Source organism: Phyllostomus discolor, chromosome X, assembly GCF_004126475.2.
Source record: "Phyllostomus discolor isolate MPI-MPIP mPhyDis1 chromosome X, mPhyDis1.pri.v3, whole genome shotgun sequence".
Taxonomy (NCBI): domain Eukaryota; kingdom Metazoa; phylum Chordata; class Mammalia; order Chiroptera; family Phyllostomidae; genus Phyllostomus; species Phyllostomus discolor.
Genome location: NC_050198.1, coordinates 67,299,280 through 67,314,721, shown reverse-complemented (window position 1 = coordinate 67,314,721; position 15,442 = coordinate 67,299,280).

Here is a 15,442-nt window from a genome sequence, read left to right as displayed (position 1 = left end):
CCTTATCAAAATGCAGAATATTTCCATCAATTCAAGGATTTTAGTGCCCCTCTGGTTCCTGTGGAGGTTTCCACGCATGAGTCTCTGCTCAAATAACTTTCAACTCCCTGTACTACCTTGTCTGTCTCTCAATCTGAAGACTGTGGTGTGCCCTGTGTCTTCCCTTCTCTTATGGATCCAAAAGGAGTTGTTGATTTTTCAGTCTTTTCAGCTTTCTACTTATTGTTTGGATACAGTGATGACTTCCAAGTTCCTTACATGTGGAACCAGAAACCACAAGTCTAGTTTGCCTTTTCTCTTGGTTGATTGTTTCCTTTTCTGTGCAGAAGCTTTTTACCATAATTGTAGTCTAATAAACAATACATGATAAATAAAACAGATATACATAATCTATTTATAATGTAAGAAATATTTACCTGTATTTGTTTTCCCATAGCATATTTCTTTATCATAGACTGGAGATAAACTAATTTGCTCTGTGAGGACTATAGTGACAGTTCTTGTGTCACATTTACTCATGGGTACCTGCATCTTACTCTAATATTGCCATGTGTATTTTTAGCCAAGAAAACTTTAAATTGGATAAGACTCTGATTTGGTTAATATATCCTAAAATTCATGTGGTTCCAAAATCTTTCTTACTGTTATTTTTAGTAGACTGGTTTTGTTATTGGAGCTTTAATACTATGACTATGATGTGTTACACACATTAAAATATTTATAGAAACATTTCAAACTATTTTTGAGACATTTTATATAAAACACAAGAAGAGTGATTTCTGAATAAACTTGAGAGAATGAATTCTAAACCTTTAAACCTAAAATGTTAGTGTCTTCATTATTATTGTCTCTGCTATAATCTTCAGCCTTACCCTCCTACCCTCAAATCTGACTGACAGTGTATCCTCCTAGTCCAACAAGGCTTAACTATATGCAGTTTCCACACACACACACACACACACACGCACCATGTCTTTTGTCATACATTCTTCTTTTTTCACCTCACCAATTTCCTCTTGGTACATTGTAATTTGTTCATTAGCTTCTACCTTAAATATTATATACCTGGCAGCCTGTCCCACTGCAGGTTAAGTAATGTAATCTTCTCCTATAGTCCTATATATCCCCCTGCATTTCTTATCATTTCAATATAGCACAGAAAATGCCATTTTTATATATGTGTCTCACTTTCTAGGCCATAAGACTCTCGAGGTTTCATATTTGTGTTTGTACACCAGTGCCTTATTCCATTCCTGGTACATACAAGATATTCAACATCTGATGACTAAATAAACAAGATAGAATAAATTTGTGATAGTTACCTAAATTATGGCCTTAGACACATAACTCATCAATCTAATATTTCTGGACTGGTGTGTCTTAACCTATAAAATGAAGACTAATCACTCTCTGCATTTCTTTCCAGGCCAAAATTTCACCATCTCCCTACTTTCATAACTTGGGTCTCTATTGTGTCACTTCTTAGAATTCTTAACTTTTTGTTACATTTTTCTAAATGGTAGTGAATATTTAAGCAACTGATAATGGTGGTGTTTCATGATTTAAAACTGATGATGGAATCTGTAAAGAAATGTTAAAGGCTTGAGGAAGCTTTTTCATGCCCCATCCTTGCTTATATATCATAAACACTATAGAAATAATCAAATAAATATTCATTGATTTGGTCCCTGTATCCCACACAAACTCATGTGTAAAATCCTACATGATTTGGGGACTATTAAAATATCCATTCAGACCAAAAATATGCTGAAGTTGCATTTTCATCTTTTAAAAATTGATAGCAATACCAATACTAATGAACAAGGGGGAGAGAGAGAGAGAGAGAGAGAGGGAGGGAGAGAAGAGAGAGAGAGAGATAGAGAGAAAGGGAAAGGGACTAGTATAGGTGTATAGGAAATTTTGTCTGCCAGTGTATCCATTGAGAATTAGATCAAGAATGAACTATTTTCATCCTTCAGTCAGTGGCTCTGTAGGCTTTTTAGGATCTAAGTTTCCTGATACCCCAAATGCAAATCTAAGTGTTCAAAAATACATTATTTTATAGTCCACAGTCCTTGACAATAAGCCAATGACTTTACCTATGCTCAGGTATGAAAATAGTGTTCTCTTCCAATACTGGCAGAGAAACTGGTCATATTAGACTTAATAAGATTCTATTTATTATTTTTCAACATGATGTCTTCTTAAGGTATTTTAAGACTAATTTTGACCATACATGCTGACTTTATAGTCTAAACCCTAGGTGAGATACATTTCACTGTGTCTCTCACTTACCTGCCAAAGTTCCTAAAATCAACTCAGTTAGCATGACTTGGTAATGGGTGATATTCCCATATACTGGGGAATTGGTTTCAGGACCCCCCTACCCTGTGAATACCAAAATTCATAGATGCTCGAGTCCCTTATATAAAGTGCCATAATATTTGTATATAAATAACTATATACATCTTCCCTTATACTTTAAATCATCTCCATATTACTTATAATTCCTAGCACAATGTAAACTTTATGTAAATAGTTGTTATACTGTATTATTTAAGGAATAATGACAAGTCTGTCTATGTTCAGTGCAGAGGCAATCACCATAGACCTAACTACATAATACACATCATCAACAGACCTTTTCTTTTGATTTTTCAAATATTTTTGGTCCCCAGATGTGAAACCAGAGATATGGAGGGCTGACTGCATACTGTGTAAGGGTCATGAGGAATGTAGAATAATTTCAGAATTACAATGTGTTATGGAAGAGCAGTTGGGGGAAACTAAAAATATAGACCAGGGCTGCTATTAGTTAAAACAGTGTTTTTATGCAAATGAAAAACTATAAAATTCCTTTTACTGAGGAAATATTCTTATCTCTCAGAAAAAATTAACAGTATACTGATTTGTTTAAAACAAGAAATTTTAGTGCTATCTTTCAGAAAATTGTAACAAATGTACAAACCTTTGATGTACTCAATGCAACTGGTACCCTCTTTATGTACAGCACTCTTGTGAAGTGCACAATCTACCCATCTGTGCACAGTTGCACTAGTCTAGGGAGTTGACAAAGGGTCATCAAAAGGATATGACAAGAAGATTATAAGTAGGGGAGAAACAAAATAAAAAGAATGAAAAAGCAACAAAAACAAACTTGTCAAACTTAGCAATTTGCTGAGAACCTCTCACTGGTCCATGGTACATATCTTGCTCCCCAAGAGATCAGTTGTCAGCATAAGCCTTTCCATTTTCAGCCCTGTTATACCCACTGATGAGAAATATCAAAGAGAGAAAAAGTTGTCAAAGTTTACAGAAGAATTCAGAATGTTGTTTCTAAATTCAACAAGTATTGCTAATAAATTATTTGGTGCCTTTCACCAAATTCATTTTGGTATAACTGACACACAATTGAAGTGTCTTTATTTTTTCTTTTCAGAGAGAGGAGGAGAAAGAGAGGGAGAGAATATGGATGTGAGAAAGAAACATCAATCTATTGCCTCTCACTTGTGCCCCAAGAGGGGACCAAACCAACAACCTAGGTATGTCCCCTGCTAGGAATTGAACTGGTGACCTTTCATTTGCAAGACAATGCCCAAGCAACTGAGCCACACTGGTCAGGGCTGAACTGGCTTTCCAGGAAGATATCCAGTATCTCATACAAACTAAGTTTGTCCTAGTCAGAGGTAACTTAAACCGGCACATTTTAAATGTATATGTTTCCAGATACCAGAATTTGTACTTGACCCATCATTTACTAATCAAAATAAAAACAACAGAAAATGACTTTACACAGACAATTTGAAGCACACGTTCACACTCCTATATTATATGCAGACACCCCCCCAAAAAAACTACTTGCCTTATAGCAATTGTTTTCACTTCCATTAATTCCTGCAGAATTTTAGAAGTGATGCATTGACTGGGACTGATCTATAGCCACAAGAGAAAGTCCAGCAACTGTGTTCCAGTTATATTTTTCTTTTTTACAGAAACTTTTCCTTGTTCCCATATAAATATCATTGTGGTCTGGCCACAAGGTTTTCAGATTCTATGACATTTTATTGAGCAGTGTTAACAATATAAAGCATTATCTTTTCATGAGATAAAAGTACAAAAAAGCAAAGTTGTTATTCTTTATTGAGGAGGCTGAAACCATATCTAGAAGCATTTTAAAATGCCTTTCCAGCAGTGATGATGATTTATGCTGGGATGATTATGTTCCTCTCATCCGAGCACATTGCTATAAGACATCAGCATCACATGATGAGGCCTTTCTAGAGTCAGTGCAATGTACTAGAGTAATTGATTAAGATGATAGGTTGGTAATAATACTTGACAACATTACTGAGATGATTAAATGAGATAATCCATACTAAATGTTTTTGCACACAATAAGCACTTAATAAATAAGAGCAATTACTACTATTGTTCTTTTAGGAAGATCTAGACTGTGTTGTTGGCCAAATTAGTATTACAATATATAGCATTATAATAACTACATCAGCATAGATATATCACTGGTTACAAATAAGGACAAGACTTTTGAAAAACACACCCAACACAAAGCACCCTACCAAAGCTGGAGCCTTACATACTTTGTGCATGTGCTGTACTTTCTTGAAGTTTATTTGGGGCCTGTGTGGCATAGAGAGATAGTTCTTTATCTGGCTGGTAGGAAGGAAAAGAGTAGACTCTTCATGGTTTCCAAGGAGGACCTGAATGGCTGCTGTAGAGGTTGGGAAGATAGTGGCAAGGTAAGTGAGAGCTGAACACACTTGCTTGTGCACCCAACTTGGACACCTAGATTATCTTCTGAAGAACAGAGTGAACAGCCAACAGAATTCCCACTGACAGAATGTTTGGAAGCCAAAGGTTGTAGAGGACATTTAAAAAGGGACAAGTAAGACAATGAGACTTGGAGTTGTGAGAAAACCAGAGATGATCCAGAAAGAAGTCAGAAGTTGAACACCAACAGCTGAGACAAATTTCACTTTGCTATCCTTCAGAACTTGCATGTTTTTTCTCTCCTTTCTATTTAAGTAGGTCTTCTTGCTTTATTTATTTGTTTGATTTCATTGTTTGATTTGTTTACTTCGTTTCCCTTTCATATTGCATTTTAATTTTTCTTCTTCCACTTCACTCGTATTCTAATAACACACTACTTTTGTTTTTTTACATTTTATTCAGATGATATATTTCTTATTATACTATTGTTATTCCAAATCCCACACAGCATCTTTCCCTGGTCTTATTCTATTTTGCCATCTTCCTGAGCTTTACTGGTATTGTGATGAACTTTATTCTCTCACATATTACATTAATTTTCTATCCCTTACTCTTACTATAACTCACCACTTAACTTCACATAAGCACTCTGCTTTTTAAAGTCAACTCACATTCCCTCATCCTTGTAATAAGAGTCTTATCTCTTTTTCAACTTTTGGGGGGGGCTTATTTTTTATTTTAACAAAGATCTTAATTGTTGTTCAAGGACAGTTTTCTTGATTTCATTTCCACCATGCCCCACCGCCCAACCTGTCCCTGCCTCTTTTCCTCAAACCCACCCACTTTGGCTTTGTCCATGTGTCCTTTATACATGTTTTTTTGACATCCCTTCCCCTATTTTCCTCCATTATCCCTTTCCTTACTCACCTCTGGTTACTGTCAGTTTTTCCTTTATTTCAATGTTTCTGATTATATTTTGTTTGCTTCTTTGTTTTGTTAATTAGGTTCCATCTATAGGCGAGCTCATATGGTGTTTGATTTTCACCACCTGGCTTATTGCACCTTTTATAAAAACTGGCTAGTTGAGTGAAATATCGTAGTCATTGCTATACTTCTCCAGAGGATCTCTTATCTGTTCACTACTTGTTAGTACTTTAAATCCCATAGAATAGTCTCCCGCAGTCTTACTCCATTTCACCTTCACCCTGACCCTGATCAATTGAGTAAAGAATTTAATCTTGTTTACTTTCTCTCTTTTCTCCCCTCTCTTTCTTGTTTCCCCTCCCTCAACCTGGGCTTTACTCCTTACTCTTATTAGTTTGCTTCCCACATTCTCAAAAGCATTTTTCTTTACTTTAGACACCTCATATTCACTTTTTGCTTTCTGACAATATATTCATTCCTGTTCCATCTTCATTGAATTTCATTGAACTGGCATTGCTATTGACTCTGCTGTGAATTTTCTGCAATTTTGCTCCCATTGGTCCAGTACCTTTTCAATTTTATTTCAAATTTCATAGTATACTTTGCCCCTTTCTTACTCCACTGGTCCCATAGCCCTTTGATGTTATACTTAGATTGTAAATTTTGCTCTCTCTCCATTCATTTGCCTCAGTTCTATTCCATGTCTTATCAAATCTCCTCTTTCTTACCACACAACATTTATTCTCTTATAGTCATCTCATATTCTCTATGTCATCTGATATAATATCTGCAATCTCCATTCACACTTATTAATCTTAGTTTTATTGTGGTCAAGAGTGCTGATATGGTAAGGGGGTTCATTTCACTGGCATAGGTTTGGTTGTTGACTAATATTGCTTTGTTAACCAACACCTGTGCAACAGCATACAAGACAAGGTGGGTGAATACTACCAAACACACTAGAGGGGAGAACCCAGCTATAAAGGAGCTACCAACAAGTAAAGCTCAAGTAAAACAAGACTGCCCACACAAATGGAAGAAAGGGCAAACATAGACCATCCAGATAAGGCAGTCAAAGAGAGACCACACCACTGAGTCTGGCAGGACTTTTACCACAGAAGTTCATCCTCTGAAGATGGCTGGTAAAGCAGAAAATCAGCAATCACAGAAACAAACAAAAAGGGTCACTTAAAATGAGGAAACAAAGAAAAGACCTACAATCAAAAGGAATGAAAGACTCCCCAGGAAAAGAGCTAAATGAAATGGAGGCAAGCAACTGATCAGATACAGAATTTATAAAGAATGGTTATAAGGATGCTGAAGGAACTCACTGACAACTACAAGCGACTCAGTGGGAACTACAACAGAATGAAAAAAGAAATAGAAAATATAAACAAGAACCAGGAATAAATGAAGAATAAAATATCTGAAATAAAAAATACACTAGAAGGAATTATAAGCAGGCTAGATGAAGCAGAGGACCAAATTAATGAGGTAGAAGACAAGGTAGAAAGAAATACACAGGTAGAGCAGCTGCACAAAAAAGGCTAAAAAATATGACGATAGTTTAAGGGAACTGTGAGACAATGTGAAACACTGTAACATTCAAATCATAGCATGCCAGAAAAATAAAAAAGAACAAGGGATAGAAAACATGTTTGAAAAAATAATGACAGGAAACTTTCTGAACATGGAGAGGGGAAAAGCCATACAAGTTCAGAAAGCACATAGTGTCCCAATGAAGATGAACCCAAAGGGGCTTACTCTAAGACACATCATAATTGAAATGCCAAGTTTTTTTTAAATGTTTGTCTTTTTTAAAATTTTCTTGTTTTTTAAAGATTTTATTTATTCATTTTTAGAAAGAGAAGGGAGGGAGAAAGAGAGAGAGAGAGAAACATCAATGTGCGGTTGCTGGGGGTCATGGCCTGCAACCCAGGCATGTACCCTGACTGGGAATCAAACCTGCGACACTTTGGTTCGCAGCCCACACTCAATCCACTGAGCTATGTCAGCCAGGGCTTGAAATGTTAAGTTTTAAAGACAAAGACAGAATCTTAAAAGTAGCAGGGGAGAGAGTGGGAGTAATATACAAGGGAGCTCCCACAAGGCTAGCAGCTGATATTTCAACAGAAACACTACAAGCCAGAAAGAAGTGCAAGAAATATTCCAAGTAATGAAAGGCAAAGGTCTGCAACCAAGACTACTCTACCCAGGAAGCACCCAATTAAAATGGAAGGTGATACAAGGAGTTTGCCAGACAAAAGAAGGTTAAAAGAATCCATCTCCACCAAACCAGCATTGCAAGACATATTAAAGGAACTGCTTTAAGAAGATGAAAATATACAGTCAAAAAGAAAAAAATACAAGTACAAATAGGGAAAAATGAACAATTTCCTGTCAATAATAATCTTAAATGTTAGTGGATTAACTGCTCCAATCAGAAAACACAGTGCATATGAATGGATTAGAAAACATCACTGCACATATGCTACCTACAAGGGACCCACTTCAGAAGAAAAGTCACACACAGATTGAAAGTGATGGGTTGGAAAAAAATATTCCACGAAAATAGACAGGATAAAAAGCCTGTGCCAGCAACACTTACATCAGATAAAATAGACTTCAAAACAAAGGCGATAAAAAGAGACACAGAAAGACAATTTAAAATACTAAGGGGAATAATCCATCAAGAAGACAGAAAAATTTTAAACATACATGCACCCAACATAAGAGCACATAAATATATGAGCAAAATATTGGAAGACTTCAAGAAAGATATGGATAGCAACACAATTATACGAGGGGATTTTAACACCCTATTGTCAAAAATAGATAGATCTTTCTAAGAAAATATCAACAAAGATATTTTGGCATTGAACAATACCCTAGAACAAATGGACTTAACTGAACTATATAGAACCTTTCATCCCAACGAAGAAAAATACACATTATTTTGAAATGCATGTGGAATGTTTTCAAAGATAGATTACATGATAGGACACAAAACAAGCCTCAATATATTCAAGAAAAATTGAAATCATAGCAAGCGTTTTCTCAGAAATAAGGACCTGAAACCAGAAACCAGCCTCAAGGAAAATACTCAAAACCACTCAAATTCATGGAGATCGAGTAGCATGCTATTAAATAATGAAGGGGTTAATAATGAGATCAAGGAGGAAATAAAAAATTTCTGGAAACAAATCAAAATGATCACAACAGTCCAAAAACTTATGGGAAACTGGGAAGGTAGTCCTGAGAGGGAAGTTTATAGCAATACAGACCTATCTAAAAAAGGCAGAAACATTTCAAATAAACAACCTAATGTTACATACATAAGACCTGGATGAACAACAACAAACAAGGCCCAGAGTGAGGAGAAGGAAGTAAATAACCCAGATCAGAGCAGAATGAAATGACACAGAGACTAAAAGAATAATCCAGAGAATCAATAAATCCAGGAGCTTGTTCTTTGAAAAAACAAACAAAATCGACAAGCTTTTAAGCAGACTCATCAAGAAAAAAAGAGAGAGGACCTAAATAAATAAAACCAGAAGTGAAAAAGGATAGATTACAACTGATAAAACAATAACACAAAGGTTTGTAAGAAATTACTATGAACAACTATATGCCAAGAAATTTGAAAATATGGGTGGAATGTACACATTTCAACAAAAAAATAAGCTCTCAAAACTGAATGAAGAACAGAAAGCCTGAACAGACTGATAACAAATGATGAAACTGAAGCAGTAATCAAAAAACTCCCAGCACACAAGAGCTCTTGAACAGAGGGTTTCAGAGGAGAATTTTACTAAACAAGTAAAGAGGAGCTAACTCCTATACTTCTCAGACTTCTGAAAAATCCAAGAGGAGGGGAAGCTCCCAAACACTTTTTATGAAGCCAGCATCATTTTAATTCCAAAACCAGATAAAGACACAACAAAGAAAGAAAACTATAGGCCAATATTGCTGATGAATGTAAGTGCAAAAATCCTCAACAAAATATTGGCAAACCTCATCCAGGAACACAGTAAAAAGGGCATACACAGTCCTGGCCAAGATGCAGACATAGGTAGAAACCCTTCACTTCCTGGCACAACCAAAAGGAAGATAACAACAAATCTAAAATTAATAAACAACCAAAAATGCCAGAAAATCAAATTGCATGGAACTCCGACTACGAAGGAGTTAAAGAAAAAATCAACCAGAACAACCAGACCAGTAAGGCGGCAGGCCACACAGGCTGACTCAGAAAAACCGCAGGGACCCAGCGGACCTTGGGTGTGGGGCTGGCTGCCAAACTCAGTGGGCTGCATGGGAGGGGCTGACTTAAGGGGGAAACTTTGACGCAGACCTGACTGTGGCCTATGGCTGGGGTTACCTCCTTAGGAGAAACTTCCAGTCTCACACAACAGTCTGTTGAAAATTGCACTAGAGATGAGCAGGCAAGCTACACTCTTCCCTCTCTGGCCCTTCCCCACAAGCAATGCTGCACTGGAGCAAAGAGAGTTGCCCTGCTCCGGTGAATACCTAAGTCCTTGCCCCCTTGCCACCTATCAGCTGCACCAGGACAAAGAAATAAAAGAACAGAGGAAAACCTCGGAACTAAGTGATGAGGAGATTTCCAACCTATTTGATGGAGAATTTAAAGCCCTGGTAATCAAAATGCTCACAGATCTCATTGAGGTTGGTTGAAAAGTGAAAGAGCAAATGAAGGATACCCAAACTGAAATAAAGCAAAATTTTCAGGGAACCAACAGTGGTAGGAAGGAAACCAGGAGTCAAAGCAATGATTTGGAACAAAAGGAGAAAATAAACATCCAATGAGAAGAGAATGAAGAAACAAGAGTTGAAAAAAATGAAGAGAGTCTTACAAACCTCTGGGTCAACCTGAAACATTCCAATATCCAAATTATAGGGGTGCCAGAAGAAGAACAACAGCAAGAAATTGAAAACTTATTTGAACAAATAATGAAGGAAAACTTCCCTAATCTAGGAAAGAAAACAGGCTTTCAGGAAGTCCAGGAAGCCCAGAGAATGCCAAAGAAGTTGGACCCAAAGAGGAACACACCAAGGCACATCATCATTAAGTTACCTAAGATTAAAGATAAAGAGAAAATCCTAAAAGAAGCAAGGGGAAAGGAGAGAGTTACCTACAAAGGAATGCCCATAAGGCTATCAGGTGATTTCTCAAAAGAAATCTTGCAGGCAAGAAGGGGCTGGAAAGAAGTATTTGAAGTAATGAAAGGCAAGGACCTACATCCAAGATTACACTATCCAGCAAAGCTTTCATTAAAATGGAAGGGCAGATAAAGTGCTTCCCAGACAAGGTCAAGTTAAAGGAGTTCATCATCACCAAGCTATTATTATATGAAATGTTAAAGGAACTTATCTAAGAAAAAGGAGATAAAAAATGTGAACACTAAAATGACAACAAAGTCACAACTATCAACAAATGAACCTAAAAGAAAAGAAAAACAATGAAAACAAAAACTAAGCAAACAACTAGAACAGGAACAGAATAAAAGAAATGGATATCACATTAAGGGATTTCAGTGGGGAGGGGGAAGGGAGAAATGGGGGGAAAGGTACAGGGAAGAAGAAGCATAATTAGTAGGCATAAAATAGATGGAGAGAGATAAAAAACTATATAGGAAACAGAAGACTCAAAGAACTTATATGTACAACCCATGGACATGAACTAATGGTGGGGTGAATGCTGGAGGGTTGGGGGGACATGGCAGAGGGGGCATAAAAGGAGAAAAATTGGAAAAAGTGTAATAACATAATCAATAAAAATATTTTAAAAAAGAGCATACACCATGATCATGTGAGATTCATCTAAGGGATGCAAGGATGGTGAAATATCTGCAAATCAATCAAAGTAATATATTGCATAAACATAGGAAAGACAAAATTACATGAGCATATCAGTAGATGTGGAAAAACATTTTATAAAGTATGGCATCCATTTATGATAAAAACACTCAGCAAGATGGGATTAGAGGGAGCATACATCAACATAATGAGGGTCATATGTGAGAAACCTACAGCTGACATCATACTCAATGGGCAAAAACTAAAAGCTTTCCTGTTAATATCAGGAACAAGCCATGGTTGGTGAAGCTCAATACATTGAGCACTGGCTTGTCATCAACAGGATCATCGGCTCAATTTTGAGTCACGGCACATGCCTGGGTTGCAGGCCAGGTCCCCAGAGGGGGCCATGTGAGATGCAAATACATATTGATGTTTCACTCCCTTTCCTTTTTCCTCCCTTCCTTTCTGTCTAAAAATAAACAAAATCTTTAAAAAAATAAAATGAAAAAAAATCAAGAACAAGACAGGTTTCCATTCTCACCACTTCTTGTCAAGATAACATTGGAAGTCTTAGCTGCAGCGATTTGACAAGAAAAAGAAATAAGAGGCATCTAAATTGGAAAAGAGGAAGCAAAACTGTCATTGTTTACAGATGACAGAATAGTGGACATAGAAAAAATCCTATATACTCCACCAAAAAACTATTTGACCTAAGTGAATTTGGCAAAACAGCAGACTACAAAGTAAATATTCAGAAATCAAAGGCATTTTTGTACACCAGCAATGAAATATCAGAAACAGAAATCAGGAAAAAATATCATTTGATATAGCAACAAGAAAAATAAAGTACTTAGGAGTAAATGTAATCAAGGAAGTAAAAGACCTGTACCCAGAAAACTACACAACACTGAAGAAAAAAGTTAAGGAAGACACAAATAAATGGAAGCATATATCATGTTCATGGATTGCAAGAATTAACACCATCAAAATGTCCATACTGGACTTCCGGCCAAGATAGAGGTGTAGGTAGACACACTGTGCCTCCTCACACCACCAAAAGAAGGACAACAATAATTTAAAAACAAACAAACAAAAATAACCAACCAGAACTGACAGAAAATTGAAGTGTATGGAAGTCCGACAACCAAGGAGTTCAAAAAGAAACATTCTTCTAGACCTGTAGGAAGGGCAGAGACAGGCAGCTGGGTGGGGAGGACTCCCAGCAAGGCAGCAGCTGATGGACCCAGGGAGGTGGCTGATTGTAGAGCGGGGTGGGCAAGGTGGCAGCTGGCGGACCAATGAGGCAGTGGCTGGTGGAGTAGTCGGCCCCACATTTGTGTGCAGATAAACCAGGAGGAACAACTGGGGAGTGAGACAGACTGTGCAACCCAGGCCTCCAGTGTGGAGAAATAAAGCCTCAAACCTCTGATTGAAAACACTGGTGGGGGTTGAGTAGCAGTGGGAGAAACTCCCAGCCTCACAGGAGAGTTTGTTGGAGAGACCCACAGGGTCCTAGAACATACCCAAACCCACCCACCTGGGAATCAGCACCAGAAGGGCTCAATTTGCTTGTGGGTAGTGCGGGAAGTGACTGAAAACCAGTAGAGAATGGAGCAAGTGCCATTGTTTCCTCTCTGACCTCTCCCCCACATACAGCATCACAATGTGGCAACAGGAGTTGCCCCACCCTGGTGAACACTTATGGCTCTGCCCCTTATATGTAACAGGAATGCCAAGGCAAAAAAAAAAAAATGGTCCAAATGAAAGAACAGATCAAAGCTCCAGAAAAAATACAGCTAAACAATGAAGAGATTGCCAACCTATCAGATGCACAGTTCAAAACACTGGTAATCAAGATACTTACAGAACTGGTTGAATATGATCCCAAATTAGATGAAAAATGAAGGCTATGCTAAGTAAAATAAAGGAAAAATGTACAAGGAACCAACAGTGATGGAAAGGAAACTGGGACTCAAATCATCGGTATGGACCAGAAAGAAGAAAGAAATATTCAACCAGAACAGAATGAAAAAACAAGAATTCAAAAAAAATGAGGAGACGCTTAGGAACCTCCAGGACATCTTTAAACATTCCAATATCTGAATCATAGGGGTACCAGAAGGAGAAGAGGAAGAGGAACAAATCGAAAACTTATTTGAACAAATCATGAAGGAAAACTTCCCCAATCTGGCAAAGGAAATAGACTTCCAGGAAGTCCAGGAAGCTCAGAGAGTCCCAAAGAAGTTGCACCCAAGGAGAAACACACCAAGGCACATCATAATTACATTAGCCAAGGTAAAAATGAAGGAGAGAATCCTAGAAGCAGCAAGAAATAAGGAGACAGTAAACTACAAAGGAGTTCCCATCAGACTGTCAGCTGATTTCTCAAAAGAGACCTTGGAGGCAAGAAAGAACTGGAAAGAAATATTCCAAGTCATGAAGGGCAAGAACCTACATCCAAGATTGCTCTATCCAGCAAAGCTTTCATTTAGAATGGAAGGGCAGATAAAGTGTTTCTCAGATGAGGTCAAGTTAAATGAGCTCATCATCCCCAAGCCCTTATTATATGAAATGTTAAAGGGATTTATCTAAGAAAAAGAAGATAAAAAACATGTATAGTAAAATGACAGCAAACTCACAATTATTAACAATCACACCTAAAACAAAAACAAAAAGAAACTAAGAAAACAACTAGAACAGGAACAGAAGCACAGAAATGGAGATCACATGGAGGGTTAGCAACAGGGGAGTGGGAGGAGGTGAGAGGTGGAAAAAATACAGCAAATAAGTAGCATAGATGGTAGGTAGAAAATACACAATGGGAGGGCAAGTATTGTATGGGAAATGTAGAAACTAAAGAACTTATGACACATGGACATGAACTAAAGGGGGGGAATGTGGGTGGGTGGTGGTGTGCAAGGCAGATGGGAATAAGGGGGGTAATGGGACAACTGTAATAGCATAATCAGTAAAAATATATATATTTTTAATGATTTTAAGAAAGATTTTATTTATTTATTTTTAGAGAGGGAAGGGAAGGAGAAAGAGAGAGAGAGAGAGTAACATCAATGTGCAGTTGCTGGGGGCCGTGGCCTGCAACCCAGTCATGTGCCCTGACTGGGAATCAAACCTGAAATTCTTTGGTTCGCAGCCCACGCTCAATCCACTGAGCTACACCAGCCAGGGTGTAAAATATATTAAAAAAAATAAAATAAGCACAAATGCATGTTTTCTAGAATATGAAGATTCTTTCTCTTTTAAAAAAATTTACAAAGGGTAAGTTGTATAAAATGGAAGAAATGGAACTAAACATGTTATGAGTCATTCACAAACATATAGAAGGATCTTCTATCTGTCACAATCAGTGAACATACAAAAGCATGTCCTAATTTTGCCCTCTAAGAGCTTATGAACTAGTCAGAGAGCCACATTAAGAATGCCTTATTATATACTGTGATTATGAGATACTAAATGTAGAACTCCACTCTCACCAAAGCATCAGGAACCTACGCAGGAAACACCCACAAACACAATATATTACTTCCAGTTGACCCTCGGTGGGGTAGACTTAAATTTTCTAATTACATTTCTAATAATTGATTTTATTTTATTCCCACTTTTCATTGTGATTCTGCAGCATGTTTGGGCTTTGCTACTCTACTCGCTCCCTCTTTTGTTTTGAGCTGAGTATTTACAACTTTGGGTTGTCTCCAAAGCAGGATATCATTACATATTTGTAGATGAAAAAAAGCTATGGGAACAGAAAGGAATGTGCAATTAACTGAATTTTCAGAGTCTTGTAAACAAATTCACATTGTTTCCTTGTTTGTTTGTGACTGAAGTACTTTTTTAAATAAACTTTTTTATAAAGATTTTATTTATTTATTTTTAGAGAGGGAAGGGAGGGAGATAGAGAGAGAGAGAAACATCAATGTGCGGTTGCTGGGGATTATGTCCTGCAACCCAGGCA